Source organism: Rhinolophus sinicus, linkage group LG03 (genome assembly GCF_036562045.2).
Source record: "Rhinolophus sinicus isolate RSC01 linkage group LG03, ASM3656204v1, whole genome shotgun sequence".
NCBI classification, from domain to species: domain Eukaryota; kingdom Metazoa; phylum Chordata; class Mammalia; order Chiroptera; family Rhinolophidae; genus Rhinolophus; species Rhinolophus sinicus.
The window spans coordinates 24,747,186-24,763,316 of record NC_133753.1 but is presented as its reverse complement, the minus strand read 5'-3'; the positions used below and the strand labels follow the sequence as shown (position 1 = coordinate 24,763,316).

Below are 16,131 nucleotides of genomic sequence, written 5' to 3'. Positions count from 1 at the left end.
CATCCTGAAGCTGCATGATGGGGCTGTCCCGGCTACAGGAATCGGGCTCTGCCTCCCCAGTCACATGAACGAACTAGAAGTACGAGTAGGCAGTAGGCAGAGCAAGACAGAGGCAGGAAGGACATGCTCCAGGGGTGGGGAGGAGAGGGGAGGGGAGGGGAGGGTGCCCATGGTAGGCTAGAAAGTCCACGTGCCTCCAGGGGGCTGGGAGCCCCTCAGACACCCACACTCACTCTTGCCTCCCCACCCCAAACAGTACAGATACCACTAACCCCACCCCCACCACAGCCCTGTCTCCCTGTGAACCACAGCACAGGCTTGGGGGCTGGGGAAAGAGAAGGCCCACGTGGTAGATGGGTCCTAGTGCACGTGCAAGTGTGCGCCTGTTGGAGGGTACCCAGCTGCCTAGGCTCCAGGCACAGGATGGCCACTCATGACCTAGGGGAGAGCAGGCTCTGCACATTAAGCTAGGGGAGATGGGAGTGGAGGTTGTGAATGGGGCTCTAGGGCAGGGCTGCTCCTGCCCATCTAACACACGCCCCCACCCCAGGCTGGCTCATTTGCAGCTGGTTGGTCTGGCCCAGAGGGGCTAAGCTCCTGGTCTGCCTCCCACCACTTATCCTGCACATCACGGAGGGCCGCTGAAGAGATTTCCAAAGCTGGGCCAGCAAATCATTTAGAAGAAATCAAGGGGGGCAATTTTGGGGACACTGAATTGCCCCAGAAGCTTCCGCAGAGGCCTCCTTGTCACCTCCACAGGATGGCTAATAGTGCTAAGAGCATGGACACACAGACATGGGACCCTCAGAAAAGAAAGGTCATTATCTGGGGGGATGGAGAGAGGAGTAGGAGATGCCCAGGGAACCCCGGAGGAAGGAGGGGAGGGGACACACCAAGGCAGCATGGCACTAAGTAGTAGTGGTAGTTGTTTTTAGTAGTAATAATAATAATTATAACCATAATAATGCACCCGTGCCAGGCAGAGCATAAGTGCTTTGTATGTGTTTAATTCCCAAAACAGTCTTATAAGGCAGCATAAAGCCAAAGCATTGTTATTTTTAATCTCCATTTTACAGGTGAACTAGATGAAGCTCAGAGGGGCTAAGTAACTTGCCAATGGTCACACAGTAATTAAGCTGCAGAGCCAAGACTTGAATCTAGGTCTGTCTGACTCCAAGACCAAGCCTTTACTCCTTAACCCCAAGACGTGCCACTAAGACACCAGGTTGTTTTCTGCACACCTTCCTCCCATAACACCCTCCGCACTGTCTCAGAGTAAGGATTTTCTGGACACAGATATCCCTCACTTGCCCTGGGAAGAACCTTATCCCTGCCTGAACTGCTGGCAGGCAAACCTGTCCTATTCTCCTCCAATCCGGCTGAGACCCTCAGTCCTACAGAAAGGGAGGGAAGGAAAGGGGCCTCACCACAGAGGGGCCAGTGGGTGTTGGAGGTTCACCTGCAGGAAGGACTGAGGCTGCATGGGCCACTTCAGCCACTCCCTCTGGGCGTGGACTCCCCAGTTTCTTCTGCTCAACCCCGCTCCTCTTTCCCTCCAGTGGAAATCAGCCTGTCCCTCCTCACAGTGAGGAAATGGAAGGAAGCCATCTCTTCCCAAGGCTGCCGACCTATGGGCCAACTCCACGAGACTGCGGGGAAGAGGGTGTAATGAGGTACTCCTGCAGGCAGCTCACCCCTGGCACTAGCTTCAGGGCCTTTGACAACAGAGGCAGGAACACTGTAAAAGGAAACCCACAGCCACTATGGGGCCCCAGACATTGCAACCCACTCTATCAATCTGTTTGACTCTCACGCCTCCACTCACTCTCCCCTTCCTCCAGGCGCCTCACTGCTGCAACCAGTCCGTGACCAGACCCATGGATACCCCTGTGCAGAAGACAAGCTAAGAGTCTGGTATCAGTGGCTGGGGACTTATGAGGCTTTCAGGAGGATCTATGGTGAGAGTACTTTCTCTCTACAGAAGATAGCAACGTGTACCAAGAAAAGAACATAATGCTGAACCCACATATGTGTTTTACAAACACATGAGGGAAGGTGCTGGAAAGGCCTGTGGGAGTTCTGTGCTGATGGTGACACCATGCCGCCCAGGGACGGCAACTCAAACACATACTGCTCCCCATGTGCCATCAGCAGCCCTGCCACATGCCCAACATTGGCTGGGAGAGCCCATCACTGGGTGATGGGGCTAGGCCATGACCATTCAGGGGACCAGGGCCACTTAAAAGCTTGAGGCATTCAGTGTGGCCATCTGAGAGAAAAGATTGTTGTGAGTCAAGGTTACACAGGCCAGGAAGGAGGAACCCAGCTTGGTTCCAGCAGCTGCACACAGGCTCAGCTGACACGGGGATGAGAAATGACTGGAGGATCCCTCACCCCTTGGGAGCTAATGCTCCAAGCTCCTGCTCTCACAACTTGGGTCACCCACAGCACCACAAAGCCAGCACTAGGAAGAGGGGGAATCAGACCTCATGTATCTCCAACCCAAGGTAAAACGGACCTAAGTATGGCACCCAACAAGGCCCCGAATCTCTAGGCCAGCCAGTTCCCTGAGCACCAAAGGGGTTATCTTATGACAGAGCCTAAACTACCTCTCCTGCCCACAAGTCCCTGCAGAATGGGGCTCCTGCCACCTCTTTCAACACACCACACTTGAGCCCTCATTCAGTGCTGTTCCTGCCCCAACTTGCTGTTTCCGCTTTGTTTCTAGGTCTTGGACCAAGCAGTACCTGTGCCTAGGAAGCCTTCGCACCCTTGTCATCTGGCCAAGTCCTTCCTCATCCTTCAGGTCTCAGACACTGCTTTCTCTGAGAAGTCTTCCCTCACCCCATGGCTGAACCAGGAGCTTCACTATGAGCCCCTAATACTTCCTAAACTCCCACCAACACACTCAGCACACTGCATCCCAGATGCCTACTTCTTTGTCCCCAGCAGCCAGCCAGGTACATGGGCAGAGTCTGCAGAATGTTGTACTTGGCACTTGGCTTTTATCTGCCTCTTGGGATGCTCATTCAAGACTGCACCCAAGGTGAGTCAGAGCCATGCCTGGGCAGAGGCACTCACGGCCAGCATGTCCACCCTGAGCTCATGCCCAGCCCTGACTGCCAGTCTCTCTCCCTGATCAGACTAGACTTCCCATGATGCTGAGATAGAGTGAAAAGGCCCTGCCTCCTAACCCTACCCCACCCCACCGCATCAGTGACCCCAGGCCCTCACCAACTAAGCTAAACACAAATCTTTTCCAATTGCTGGCCCACAGGCTAACTGCTCCTGACTGTCACTTGCTGCCCCACACCACATGCAGGGCAACTGGAAAAGTGCCAGCCCTGTCATTGCCCCGGCCTCATTTTTCTTCTTCCAAGGCTAGACCACAGCCCTGCCTAGGCCACAGCCAGGGACATGAGCCTGGGGGTCTGCTTCCTTGTGCCCTGACATGGCTGGGAAGCCAGAGGGGCAGAAGAAACGCCCTCCCGAGAGGAGCCCAGCTTGGCCCAGCTGGCCCTGCAGCCCAGGCTCACATCCTGAAAAGCTCTCTCTCATACTCTGGGCCTTTGGCTACAGCCAGACTGGGCAAGTGGCCTAGAACTGCCATCTTGGGCCAGCTGGAGTTGCCCAGGCCCTAGATAAACCTTCCCTCCAGATACAGTGCCATCATCTGCAATGCTGCATGCCCCCCTCTAACTGGGAGTTCCCATCTAAGCTGAAGGGCCTCATTTCTCCAAGCCACTGAACACATAAATTCTGATCTCAGGGGGTTTGCAAACCTATAAGGAAGGAGACACCAGTAACAAAGAGTAGGACCTGCCTCCTAGAAGTGTCACTTGCCCTGGGGGTGTGAAAGAGCAGGCCCTATGATCTGCACACTCCAATCTAGAGAGAGTCCCCGGATTATCACTTCTCTAGGCTGAACTTCAGCTCTGAAAGGCAGAGAGGTCAGGCCAATAGGGAATCATGAGTCCCAGGCGTCACAGCCATCAAGCTGGTCAGGCTCAGAAGTCTTGGCCAGGGTTTGAGCTGGCTGCAGTTTCAACTCTGCCTACAAAAAGCCAACACTGAGGTGCTTTTAAGTGGATATGTGTGAGAGGGGAATCCTTGGTCTAAGGCACTCTCAGGGGTTCATTCAGGCATCAACCTTTATTGTCCCCCTTCTCCACTGCCCCTCGAACACCCACAGGATGTCCATGAGAAGCCAAGATAACCACGTCTGTTTTAGCTTGGGGAAGTGGAGGCAGATAAAATACACAGTCCCAGGCAGAGCCGAGAAAGGAGGGAGCCTCCAGCTCAGCTTCCACCCTGGGGGGACTGGCTGCCTCCCTCCTGGGCAAGGGCCACAAAGGACCACAGGCAGCCCAGGACAACTCCTCCCAACAGCATTCAGGAACCCAGAGATGGTGTGGTGAAGCTTGTAGGTTTAGGCTCTCTCCAGAAGAGATGCAGCAAATGTCCCTGCAGCCAGGTCCTTAAGTGACTGAACCTCTGGAGAAGGCCTCGTAAGGACGAGCAGGACCCTTGGTCTCCTCACAACTCTCTTTATGTCTTACAGGGCTCAGCCCATCACACCCTGCTCCAGTTTCTCTCTCCTCTTCTGGAAAGGCCTGATTCCTTGGCAGGTCGAGAGCAGTCCCCAGTGTCAGACTCTGCCCTGGGCCAAGATACAGAGGTCACTCAAAGGGGCCTCCTTCAATATGGTCTCGCCCTGCCTACTCCCCCACACCGTACACATCTACACCCCCTGCAGCCCTGCAGCTCACTTTCCCTTCATTCTCTCAACAAGCATTTGCTGAGCACTATTCTCGGGAGAGACAAGGCACAGTCCCTACTGCACAGAGCTGCCAGTCCAGTGAAGAGAGACACAGAAACACACACCCATTATAATGGAAGGTGGCCAGGGCAGGGGCTAGAGATACACACAAGGGATAGGTAATCCCGGAGCGAGTTCCCTGACTTTGAGCCTTTGCTGGAGCTGTTCCCTCTGCCTGGAACTGCTGCGTCCACTCTGACAATTTGCCTTCCTTCAAGGCCCATCTCCTCTAGGCAGCCCTCCAGAAATGCTGTTTTTCACCCTTTCTGACTCTTCATGCTCTTACTTGGTATTAACTGCTATCCCATAATGCTTCTTCAATTCCCTTCTGTTTTTGCACCAAGGCTGGGAGAAGTAGGACCTGGAGGTAGTTTGTAGCCCAATGGAGAGGGCAGTGGATTGGTTGTCAGGTAACCAGGTGTCTGGTCCAGGAGCCACCCTTTACTGGTTCCTACCTGTGAGGAACTTAGGAGCCCAAGGTGGGGGAGGGAGTCAAGCTTGTGTCCAGGAATCAAAGAAACACCTTGGTAATGAGCAACTGCCACATAAAATAGTAGCCACCAGCACTGCCCACATGCTCAATGTGTGTAAGTATTGCTTACCATTTACTCCCATCTGAGGAATGAGGAAAGGCTGGCTCTGAAAAGTAACTAGTTCCAGGTCACAGCCTGAGGTCATAAGAGAGGAGGCAGGATTTGAATCCAAGCCTGCTGACTCCAAACCAGATCTCTCTCACAACGTGCTTTGTCTGTGCTGAGCAGTGGTTCTCAAACCCATCCTGAGACATTGGTTCACGGGTCTGGTGAGGGGTAGGAGGGCGGTTCAAAGTGTAAAATCTGCAATGCTTCTTAAGCAGCCCAGGTGGCACCCAGGTGCTAGATCAGGGAAAAGGCCTGGCGTAAAGGAGTTTCCAAGGACCCATTGCTCCTCACTCCCCAAAGGATCCACCTGCCATAGTGCCATGTCCTGCCCAGGAGATATGAGGCGTCCCAGGGAGCTCTGGGTAGACTTTGCACTCGGCTAGCTCTAGGGGCACCCGTGGCTATTTCAGTGCCTGAAGCCCAACTGAGTGCCCATGTCTACTGAGCACTTACTATATGCCAGGCACTGTGCTAAGCCCATTGTGGGCAACATCTCATTTAACCCTTACTTTTGTTTGTCTCATATTTATAGGTCAGGAACGGTACACTCAAAAGTATCTATTTAACACAAAGAAGGTAGTAATAGGGAAACAGACGAAAAAAAGACATAAGAGAAATCAAATAGTAGAATGGCAGACATAAATCATACCTTATCCATAATTACTTTAAATGTAAATATATTCAAAACTCCAACTGAAAGGCAGAGGCTGGGGAAATGGGTTAAAAAAACATGATCCACCTATGTGCTATTTACAGGAGACACACACTTTAAATTCAAAAGCACAAATAGGTTGAAAGTAAAAGGATGGAAAAAGATTTACCATGCAAACAGTAACCAAAAGAGAGCTGAAATGGCTATGCAATTATTAAGACAAAATAGACTTTAAGACAAAAATTCTTATTAAAGACAAAGAAGGATATTTTATAATGATAAAAGCATCTGTTCATCAAGTGTATATTACAATTAGAAACATATACGCACCTAATAACAGAGCCAGAATACATGAAGTAAAAACTGTCAGAATTGAAGGGAGAAATAGAGATTTCAATATTACACTTTCAATAATGGACAGAACAACTAACAGAAGATCAACAAGGAAATAGAAGACCTGGACTCTATAAAGCACAACTTGACCTAACACGTATCTATAGAACATTCTACCCAACAAAAGCAGAATACATATTCTCAAGAGCACATGGAATATTCTCCAGGATATATCATAGATTATGACATAAGACAAGTCTCAATATATTTAAAAGGGTTGAAATCATACAAAGTATGTTTTCCAATCAAAATGAGATAAAATTAGAAATCAGTAACAGAAGGAAATTTGGGCAATTTACAAGAAATGAAAGTTGGAAGTAACTTGTCAAGTTCTCACAGAGCAGAAAGGCCACTCCCTCCTTACCCAGACCATGTTCTCCGTATGTTCTGCATAGCCCTAGGAAGCCACAGATCTAAGACTTTTGCAAATGCCTGGGTAGCCTCTCTCCCATCCCCACTCTGGACACACACTGAACACGACTCTCAAGCTTGAGCCCAGAACCAAAACAGCTGGGAGAGGGAGAAGGCTTTGAGGCTGTAACAGCTTGTTATGCAGCCCTGCTTCTCCCTGGGAAAATAACCACAGGCAAATATTTCCACTCCCCCAGCCAATCTACAGAATATCCAAAAGGCAGATCTTTCCCAAAAGAAGGAACTAACATTTATAGAGCACTTCCTCCATGCCAGGCACTTGACATACCCTAATCCATGCTTACAAGCTTTCCATCAAGATGTCTTATTGTCCCCATTCTACAGAGGAAAACAGGCTTTGCTGTTAGGGTGGCAGAAGCAAGATTTAAATCCTTGTTGTCTGCCTTCAAAGTCCCTGGCCTTTCCATCATCCTTCCAGAAAAAAATCCCAAATCTACACTTGCTGTGGGCCTCAGAAGGAATGCTACAGATGAGAACCCCACAAAACCAGCTGTGGACCCTTCCCTTCCCCATATTCCCTCCCAGAGCTGCTGCTTTTCCCGGGGGCATTTCCAAGTAAAGTAAAATATATAACACTCACCCCCAAAAAATAATCCCAGCCCCAGTCCACCAGAAACAGGCGCCCCTCAAGATTGGGAGAGTGCACAGTGTTTTGAGGTAAGGGACTACAGAGGTGAGTTGGGAGTTGCAGGGTCAGAAGGATCTCACTTTGGACTAACAGCCTCCACACTACATGGAGAAAGGTGGCTTGTACCACTCTTCAGAGCCAACCAACAAACCAGGGCCCAGCTAGGGAAGCTGAACAGATTGAAAGTATCAAGGGATGATAATGTTCACTTAGTCCAATTCATCATTGCACAAAGCAGCCCAGAGAAGGAAAGAAACTTGCCTTCGATACACGGCCAGGAGCAAGCAGGGCCCAGAATCAAGGACCAAATAACAGTGTTTCATGTCTCCATTTAGACAGACCTCAACTTTGGCAAAACACGAGGCAGGGCTTGGAGCCAAAGTGAAATCCCAACAGCACAAAAATAAGACTTTTCACTTAACCATCTTTAACATTTCTCAAGGGTGCTACTATGTGCCAAGCACTCTACACACACGATCCTGTTTAATCCTCAGAGAAAGGTAAGTATTATTGCTCTCCCCTTTCTCAGTGAGGAGCCTGAATATCCAAAGGGTCAAATCACTTGCCTGAGGTCATTGGACTATAGAGGCAAGGCCAGGACTGGAAATCAGAGCCTTTTCTGTAAACTTCCTCCCCAAGGCTTCAGACTCAGACTCCTGCTTGCCGTGCCACACCAGGCTGTCTGGGATGGAAGCCAGCAGCTTCTAAGCTGCTCACATCTTCTCCCTGACGAGCGGCTTTAGCTGGCCTGGAAACCTCCGTGATGTTCTACAAATGTGGCTGGTCAGGTAAGGTAGGTGAGAGAGGCCTGGGAGGAGAGTGGCTTTGGAGATGAAAAGGCAATTGGTGATGACCACCACTGGACCAACCTGTAGAAGGCTCTGTATCTGTTCAAGAGAAAGCCACACCCCTCCCACACTCTCCAACCCCCCAACCCACGATTGGCCAACAGCTCTTTAAAAATAAAGCCGACTCTTCCCTGCTTGTCGGATGCTCCACATCCGCACAGGGCCCAGGCTCCTGTCCCTCCCCCTGGCACTGTGAAGTCTAGGGCAAGTCAGCTCCATGCTTGAGTTCCTGCTAGCGCCAATGGCCCCCACCCAGCGTACTGAGCATCAGCCCCAGCCACAGAGACCCACTTCTCTGCATGGGGCTCTCAGGCAGGTATCTTCTTAAGAACTTAAATTCCTAAATAAAAACTGGTCATTTCACATCCTGAATAAGGGAGACAGATAGTACCTACCTACTCCAGAGATCACTGGGACGAATCTCTATCTCATGATGGATGAAACTGAAGCCCTGAGAGGCAGTGACTTGCCCAAGGATACACGGCTGATGACTTGGGTAGAGCTATGGTCGGGGCCTCCCAGGTGGGTGTTCTCTACTCAGCATTCCCTCAGACATGGCACTGCCACGTCCTTGATGTTTGGCGCATCTCCTTCTTGGTAAGGAGATGGAGCAGGGGGTATAGGGTGTGGTGTCTTCATCAGCCAAGGCTCTTCTGCCGGGCTAGCTCCAGAAGGGGCCAAGACCTACCGGATAGCCAGGGGCTAGGGGTGGGGACATCCTGCTGGTTTGGAGCAAGAGAATGGAAACAATATAGCTCCCCAAGACCTACTAGTGACCAAGAACAAAAACTGGCTGCCAGAAAAGGGGAGGTGGGTCTCAGCACGGCTGCCTGGGGCCTATGCGATGGGCTGCAAAGCAGGCCTGGAGAGCCACCTGCCTCACTTGCCTAGCAATCCAGTCCGTGTCGCGCCCTTTCTCAGGGCCCCGGTCAAGATCCAAGGCCTCAGCCAAATGCTCACACATTCCTCTCATTTCTCCAGTCTCTGAGCAGCTGCTGCAGGGCCTTTTCTCCTGTGTTGATTTATTCTTCATTGTTCCTGAAATACACCCAGAGGCCCTTGGCACCAGCACCAGCACAGCATCCAGCCCAAGCCCCAAGTACACACTAACCAGACTCTCTGGGACTTGAGCCAAGCCAGCTGGAATGATAGGCCCCAGGGTCAGACCCAGCAGCCAGCAAGGCAGACCCAAGAACCCACCTATCCCCAGTCTATGGCCCCAGAGATGATCTCAGGACTACAGAGACCAGGATGTTTGGGGAGGAGGAGACACTTGCAAGGTCTCCCCTGAGGCCTAAACTAAGCCTTTCCAGTGCTGTGCATGAGCGACTCCCCCAGCAACTCCCATACACAGCTCACCCCCCATAGCCAGTAGCCCTTCACAGCAAGACCTCAGAGCTCAGGCTGGGCTTCTGGTTGCCCTGTGAAGTGTGTGGAGAAGGAGGTTTCACAGGGGTCTTCCCCACCCTTCCCAGCCTAAAATATCTCCCCTATCAGCCAGTCTAATGGTGCGTGAATTCCTACCACCAGCGCTTCATTCCAAGGGTCAAAGCATTGTTCCCTGTGTGCATGAAAATAGCCCGGAGAAGTGTGGGCGCTGCATGGTAAAATGAGAGTGGGCTTTAGGGTGCGACAGAATGTGTCCCGGCTTCTCTAATCATCAGCCTTTGTGGGCCTCAGTTACTCTATCGGTAAATGGGCACAATATTTTCATCTCGTGGGTATTGTAGGATTGAATGAGGTACATATATGAAGTGCCTGGCACAAAGGAAGGGCTCAAGGAATGTGATTTCCTCTCCCCCTTGCTGGGCAGGAGTAGCATTATTATTAATCTTCAACACTTGGGGGGCGCGGAGCTGGATGGTCTTCTAAGTTTCACAGCTGACTGAGAGCAGGGCTGGCGCGGCCGGGGCAAGACAAGGAGACGAGGAGTCTCAGCAACAGCGTTAGGCTCTGCAGGCATGCAGGGTATCTGGCCTAGGAACCCAGGAGCACACCTGGCACAGGCCTCCCCTGGACTCAGCTGTGCCAGCAGGGCCTGCAAGGACGAGGCGTGACAGGAGTCCCCAGATAATACCTGGCAGAGCTTCCAGGCCTATAATGGACCCTCCACCCTCCTGGGCTCACTGAGAAAAGCAATAAAAGCACAAGTGCTAGCACCTGAGGGAGGCTGGGGAGGGGGGAGCCACAGGAAGTCTGAGCAGAGACGCCAGAAGGAGGGTGGGGGCTGCAGGGAGTAAGCAAACCTGCCCTGAGGCCACCACAGTGAATGTTCCACAAGTGGAAGTGCCCGCCTGGTTATTTTTGGCACCTCTTCTGCCCAAAGCCAGCAAGGAAAGGCAGCTGCTAGCAACATGGAAGGGCTGTTTACGCTCAAGTGTGCAAGCAAGCACTGCTGCAGGGACAAAAAAGAGCACCGGCAGTCACAGTGCCGAGAGGCCTCTGCCCCTTTCTTCCTCTCCCGACTGTCCCTGTAAGGTCCAATCTGTGCGCTGCATAGCTGACATAGCGTGGGTACTTCTGCTTTCACTCAGATCCAGTCTCCCGACCGCAAAACTCACTCACACACACACAAACAGACAAATAAATAACTGTGGAGCCAGCTGAAGACTGACCACACCCAGGAGCCGAGACAGTATTCCTCGGGGCTCTTCCTGCACTGAAGCGGCCCTCCCAACTTCCAAATTTGGAGAGGCAGGGACCAGAGGCTGCTCCTCTTTCCTTCCTCCTTAGGTGAAAGTGGAGACAGCCGATGGAACCTCAAGGAACTCACTGCCGCTCAGCTTCCCCATTTGAAAATGAAAGAGTTGGACTAGATGTCCCAGAGAGTTTTCCAGCTCTTGGATGACTCCTGGGAGCTGGGGAGCCCAGGGCTACGACCAGGGGCCAGCTGGGGAGGTCAGAGACAGTAAGGTCAGGTGGGCAGGGGATCTGAGTCACAGCCAGGTACATGCCCCAAGAGTGGCCACCAAACTAAACTGGGACGGAAAGGAGGTAGGAAGAGGGAGTGAGATAGAGGGGGAGGAGGGAGGAGGAAAGGAAGAGGAGGAAGGGGAGAAAGACCAGCTTATTTGTACTCTCAGGGTTCCAAGTGGCAACTTAAGCATTTCTGAGCTCCTTTGTCAGTTCTGGGGCCTTCCCCTCCAAGGAAATGGCAAATTCTGGCAACAGCAGTCTAGATTGGGGCTTCTGCCTGCCCAATTGCTGAAAAAAGCTGGGAACTGAAATCTCTCGCCATTTTCCTTCTCTCTGGACCCCATTTCCCCAGAGAAGTTGGGTAGCCTCAGAGGGAACCCCCTTCTGGCTGCAAGCCTGGTACACTTCCCTCTCTCTAAGCTCTGGCCTGGACAAACCTTGCCCTGGCTGTTCCCCTCCCCCCTTCCTGAGACTCCCTGAGGAAGAAGCATTGCCTGGAAAAAATAATGCTCACAGCATGAGCTCCCTGTGGCTGGAGAGACAGGGAACAGGGAGCACCTTCCCGGCTGGCCACAGCACCAGGCTAAGTTCCAGGAAGAGCAAGAGCAAGAAACACTGCCAGGGAAGCCTCAGGCCCCAGCCCCACTACTCCCTAACAGGCCCTGCAAACCACTGCCAGCAACCACGTCCCTCGGGGAGACCTCCACCCCCAACCCAGCAAAACCCCAGCTCTTTCCTGACATGTGGCAACTTTCTTCTTATATAATACCTTGGTGCTCCTCCCACTCTTCCCTCCCCCCACTCCCCGCCCCGCCATTTCAATTGGTGAAAGAGCCAAAGTGCTCTTTGGAGGGACAACTCCCACCCCAGGCTCCACCCAAACCTCTACTGAGGTCACACTGCCTGCGAGGCTTCAGGTGAAGCAAAGACAAGGGGACTTTTTCCTTGGCTGAGAAAGCAGCCTTCCTCCCACCCACGTGAGCAGTTCAGCCTGAGGCCTGGGTGGATAGGTTCCCGACAGCACAATCTGATCTCTGGGAAGCTGAGCAGGGACAGAATCACTTGCAAAGGTGCACAGGCACCAGGGTCTGGGCTGGTCTAGGCTTGAGTGGATCACAGGCCTAGAGTTAGAAGGAGCTTCATTCACACAAGCCCCAATGGCCTAGAAGAGTGCCCTCCTATCAAGAACAGGACACCCTTCATTTCCTCTTTCCTGGGAGGAGCAAAAGACAAACAGCTGAACTTGGTGGGAACCAGTGAAATGCTAGCCATCATCTGTTGAGTACCTACTATGGGCCAGTCACTTTGCACACATGATCTTTTTTAACCTTCATAGCAACCCAATGAAGTATTATCATCCCTGTTTTATAGATAAGGAAACCGAGGTTCAGGAAGTTAAGCAATGCTCAAAGCCACCCAGCAAATGGAGAGGCTGGAGTAGGGGCCCAGGTCTGCCCAGGCCTCGTTCAGGTGTACCCACCAGGCTTCCTTCAGTCACTGTCCACACACCATCCAGGAATGGTGTTCTGAGTGTGGGGGCGGAAGTGGGTGTGGACAAGTTTTGCTGTTATTGTTCCCAAGTGTATGATTGTCAGAGCCCCTGTATGTGTGTGTGTGTTGGGGGTGGAGAGAATGTCATCTGGACTCCAAATAGCAGTTTCTAACACCGAGGTTATGCTGTAATGCTTCTGATTCATAAAATGAGCTCACAGTCTCAAGGTATCCTGGATGTTGCTTTGAATGTAAATGCAGATCCCTTAAGTAAGAACTGGGGATTTCAGCACACTCCATCCAGCACACAGATTTTATTTAGTTCGGTCCCATACAATCAGAGCGCTCTGGAGCAGAACCAAGCCCTCCAACAGATGTGACCACTGGTTGCATTTCCTGCAGCCTGTGGTGAGTCAGGGAAGAATGGAGCTTCCAGGCTGTTTCTATACTGATGCATGCTAACACATAGGAAGGGTGCCAACCAGTCTGTCCAAAAGAAATGCCCACGTTATCCAATTCCCAGGCAGAAGGCTCCATACTCTTTCACCCTGAGGTCCCGCTGGGGTCAGGATGACCAGGACACACTCTCCAGGAGGCCAGCCATAGGGTAGTGCCCGGAAACTGGGTTCACCGGCACCAGGATCACCCATGGCTGACCCTTTAGAAACCAATGGTGCAGTATGTGTCCCACCAGCAGGACTCACTGGGACTGCCACATGCCAAGCCCACATTTTCTTGAGGGAGATCGTTCATTAATTTTTTCAGCTACAATATACCTACTAGACGGTGGGCATTGTAAGAACAATATAGAGCTTACACTAGAGCAGAGGCTACAATAATAGTGAAACGTGCTTTCAGCATTTTACATATACCAACTCATGGAACCCTTACTGCAACTCTATGAAGAAGGTATAGAGACTCTAGCTCTGCGTTTATGTTTTTGACTACCACACTATGGTATGTACACAAATGACTATATAAGATGGAAATGGGTGTTCAGAAGGAGGCTGAGGCTTCTCCAAAGAAGTGGCATTTGAAACAGGTCGAGAAGGACAAGAATCTCCCAGCTACTTGTGGCCATCCCAACTCCACCACAAGCAAGGTTTCCTCCTGGGAGGCCCAACTGCAAAAGAGGGACTATCAAGGCCGGAGTCCTGGACTGAGCCCATTCCCCTTTCAAAGACACTAAGCTTCACATGCCAACCCCCCCCCCCCCCCCGCCCATCCTTCTCCCACTCCTCTCTTCTCTCACTTAGGGGCCCAGAGGACTTGGTGGTTCCACTGGGCAGCCCTTCCCTGGGTTCTGCAACCACAGGAAGCCCTCAGCTGAATCTGTAACTGCAAATTGTCTTTATTTTCTCCATTTATTAAAAGCAGCAGCCCACAGGCCTAAACACCCCAGCTATTTTTAAATCCCACATTTAACTAAGTTGAACTCTCATCCCCATGGGCACTCCAGGGCACTCTTTCTTTGCTAGGGTGGGGTGAGGGGCTGACAGAGCCACAGGGAGTGGGGGATTCCACTTGGTGCTTAGAGAGGCCACACTGGCAGTGGGCATGCTGTCTCAGATCAAGCTGCATGGAGGAAGGGGGGGTGCCCTCCAGGTTCTTCACCACCTTGTCCCCTGGGAGCTACCCAGACCAGAGTAATGAGCCAGAGGCCAATCCAATTAAAGTGGAGACTGAGCCATCGTTATCACAGTAATTGAATGTTTACACCCCTGTTATTCAATGTCCAGAGCAGTAGGAAAAAAAGGACCCCTGAATTCTCAACCTGGAACGGTTTCTCCTTTCCCCTTAGTCCTGAAGCCATCTAACAGCCTGTGGAAAGGGTGCATTTCGCTGATTCTAAAAGGGCATGTGCCACACCATCCCTGGGAGGTTCTGCAGCAAGACAGGTGGTTTCCTCCCCTCAACCTGGGGCCCACAGGGGAGGAGAGGCTTCTCTTCAGAGCTGCAGTTTTTCCACCTTCACCAGTCCTCCAATCTCAATCCTGAAGCTGCAGGGACAAGAAGAGGCCAGACCTCCAGGCCACTACCAGACTAGGCTCCCCCTGCTGGAGCAAGCCATACTTCCCCTCCCCCCAGCCACAACTGCCAACAGGGATCCCCTGCACACACGTGCCCCAGCGGCCTCCATAGTCAGCTAGGGCCAGCCAGCAATCTTCACCCCACCTGCCTAGCGAGGCTCCACAGCCTGCACACAGGTACGATGTGGGATGGTTGAAGCAGGCAGTAGCCACCAAAGTTGTCACCAACAAAGTTTTAAATGGGGCGAGTAACTTCCCCTTTCATCCTTCCAGCAGCTCACTCTGGAGGATGGAATGGAATATCCAGTGGCCTGCTCTTTAAGTGGCAGGTACCACCTCCAGATCTGCCTTCCGCGGGGCTCAGGTTTGAAAGCCGCAGGGCGGCACCAGTCCCTTACCCAGAAGCCTGGATGGGGGCCTTCAGAGGGACAACCTGATGCACACACTCCAAACCAGCCATATGCAAGGGCCAGACAAAACCCAGGCTCCCGCGTTTTGGAGAGGCACCACCAAACCCAGCACACCATGAGGCACCGGGAAAGCTGCGAAGGCCGCAGCGCATGGGATTCCGGGGCCGCGAGAGGGATGACAAGGCTGAGGTGCCCCCCGCAGCGCCCGGGTGCTCTGGGTAAAAGTAGCCTGTCCGCCTAAACGCTCCAGCTGAGGCCCTTACTGCACTTGCCCCAGTTCCTCGCCACCCCTGCACCTCTGTCTCCAAACTCCCAGCCCGGCAGTTTCCATGTACACTTTCCCATGCACACTGGAAAGAGAAGGGGAAGGGGCTCCCACGTCAAGTTCCTGCATTTCACGAGCCCCTCCCCGCGCCTCCCGGGCCTGAGCTCGGTCACGCAAGCCAGTCCCTGCGGACACCACGTTTCGCTGAGGCGGAGGGGGAGCAGCCGTGTTCCTGAGCCGCCGCCGCCACGGCTGGCCCAGCGGGTGGGGAGGGTTGTCCTGCGCTGGCCGAGCCCGGGTGGGCGGGGGCCGAGCGCGAGCTGCGTAGCTGCACAAACACGGCGGGTTGGCGCTGCACACGCAGCTGCGGGCCGCGGGGTGCGGGCCACAGAATGGAAGGCTGCCTGGCGGCCAACGCACGTCCACACCCACGCACACACTCCCGCAGCCGCCTAGGCGGCAGAAGTTGACGCGCCGCTCCCCCCGCACCCCCGCTCGGGTAGGCGCCTGCAGAGGTGCAAGCCCGCGCGCCCAGCCGCGACCGCTTGCACGCAGCCCGGGATCGCTTGGCCGCCGCAACAGGGCGGGCTGCGCCTCACCGCGTGC

At 52.9% G+C, this 16,131-nt stretch overlaps 1 protein-coding gene across 3 annotated transcripts in view; it reads right to left on the bottom strand.

The window, feature by feature from the left end:
* Window positions 1-16,131, bottom strand: part of MIDEAS (mitotic deacetylase associated SANT domain protein) — a 62,005-nt gene that overhangs the window by 21,461 nt on the left and 24,413 nt on the right. The gene's annotated exons all lie outside the window — the stretch shown is intronic.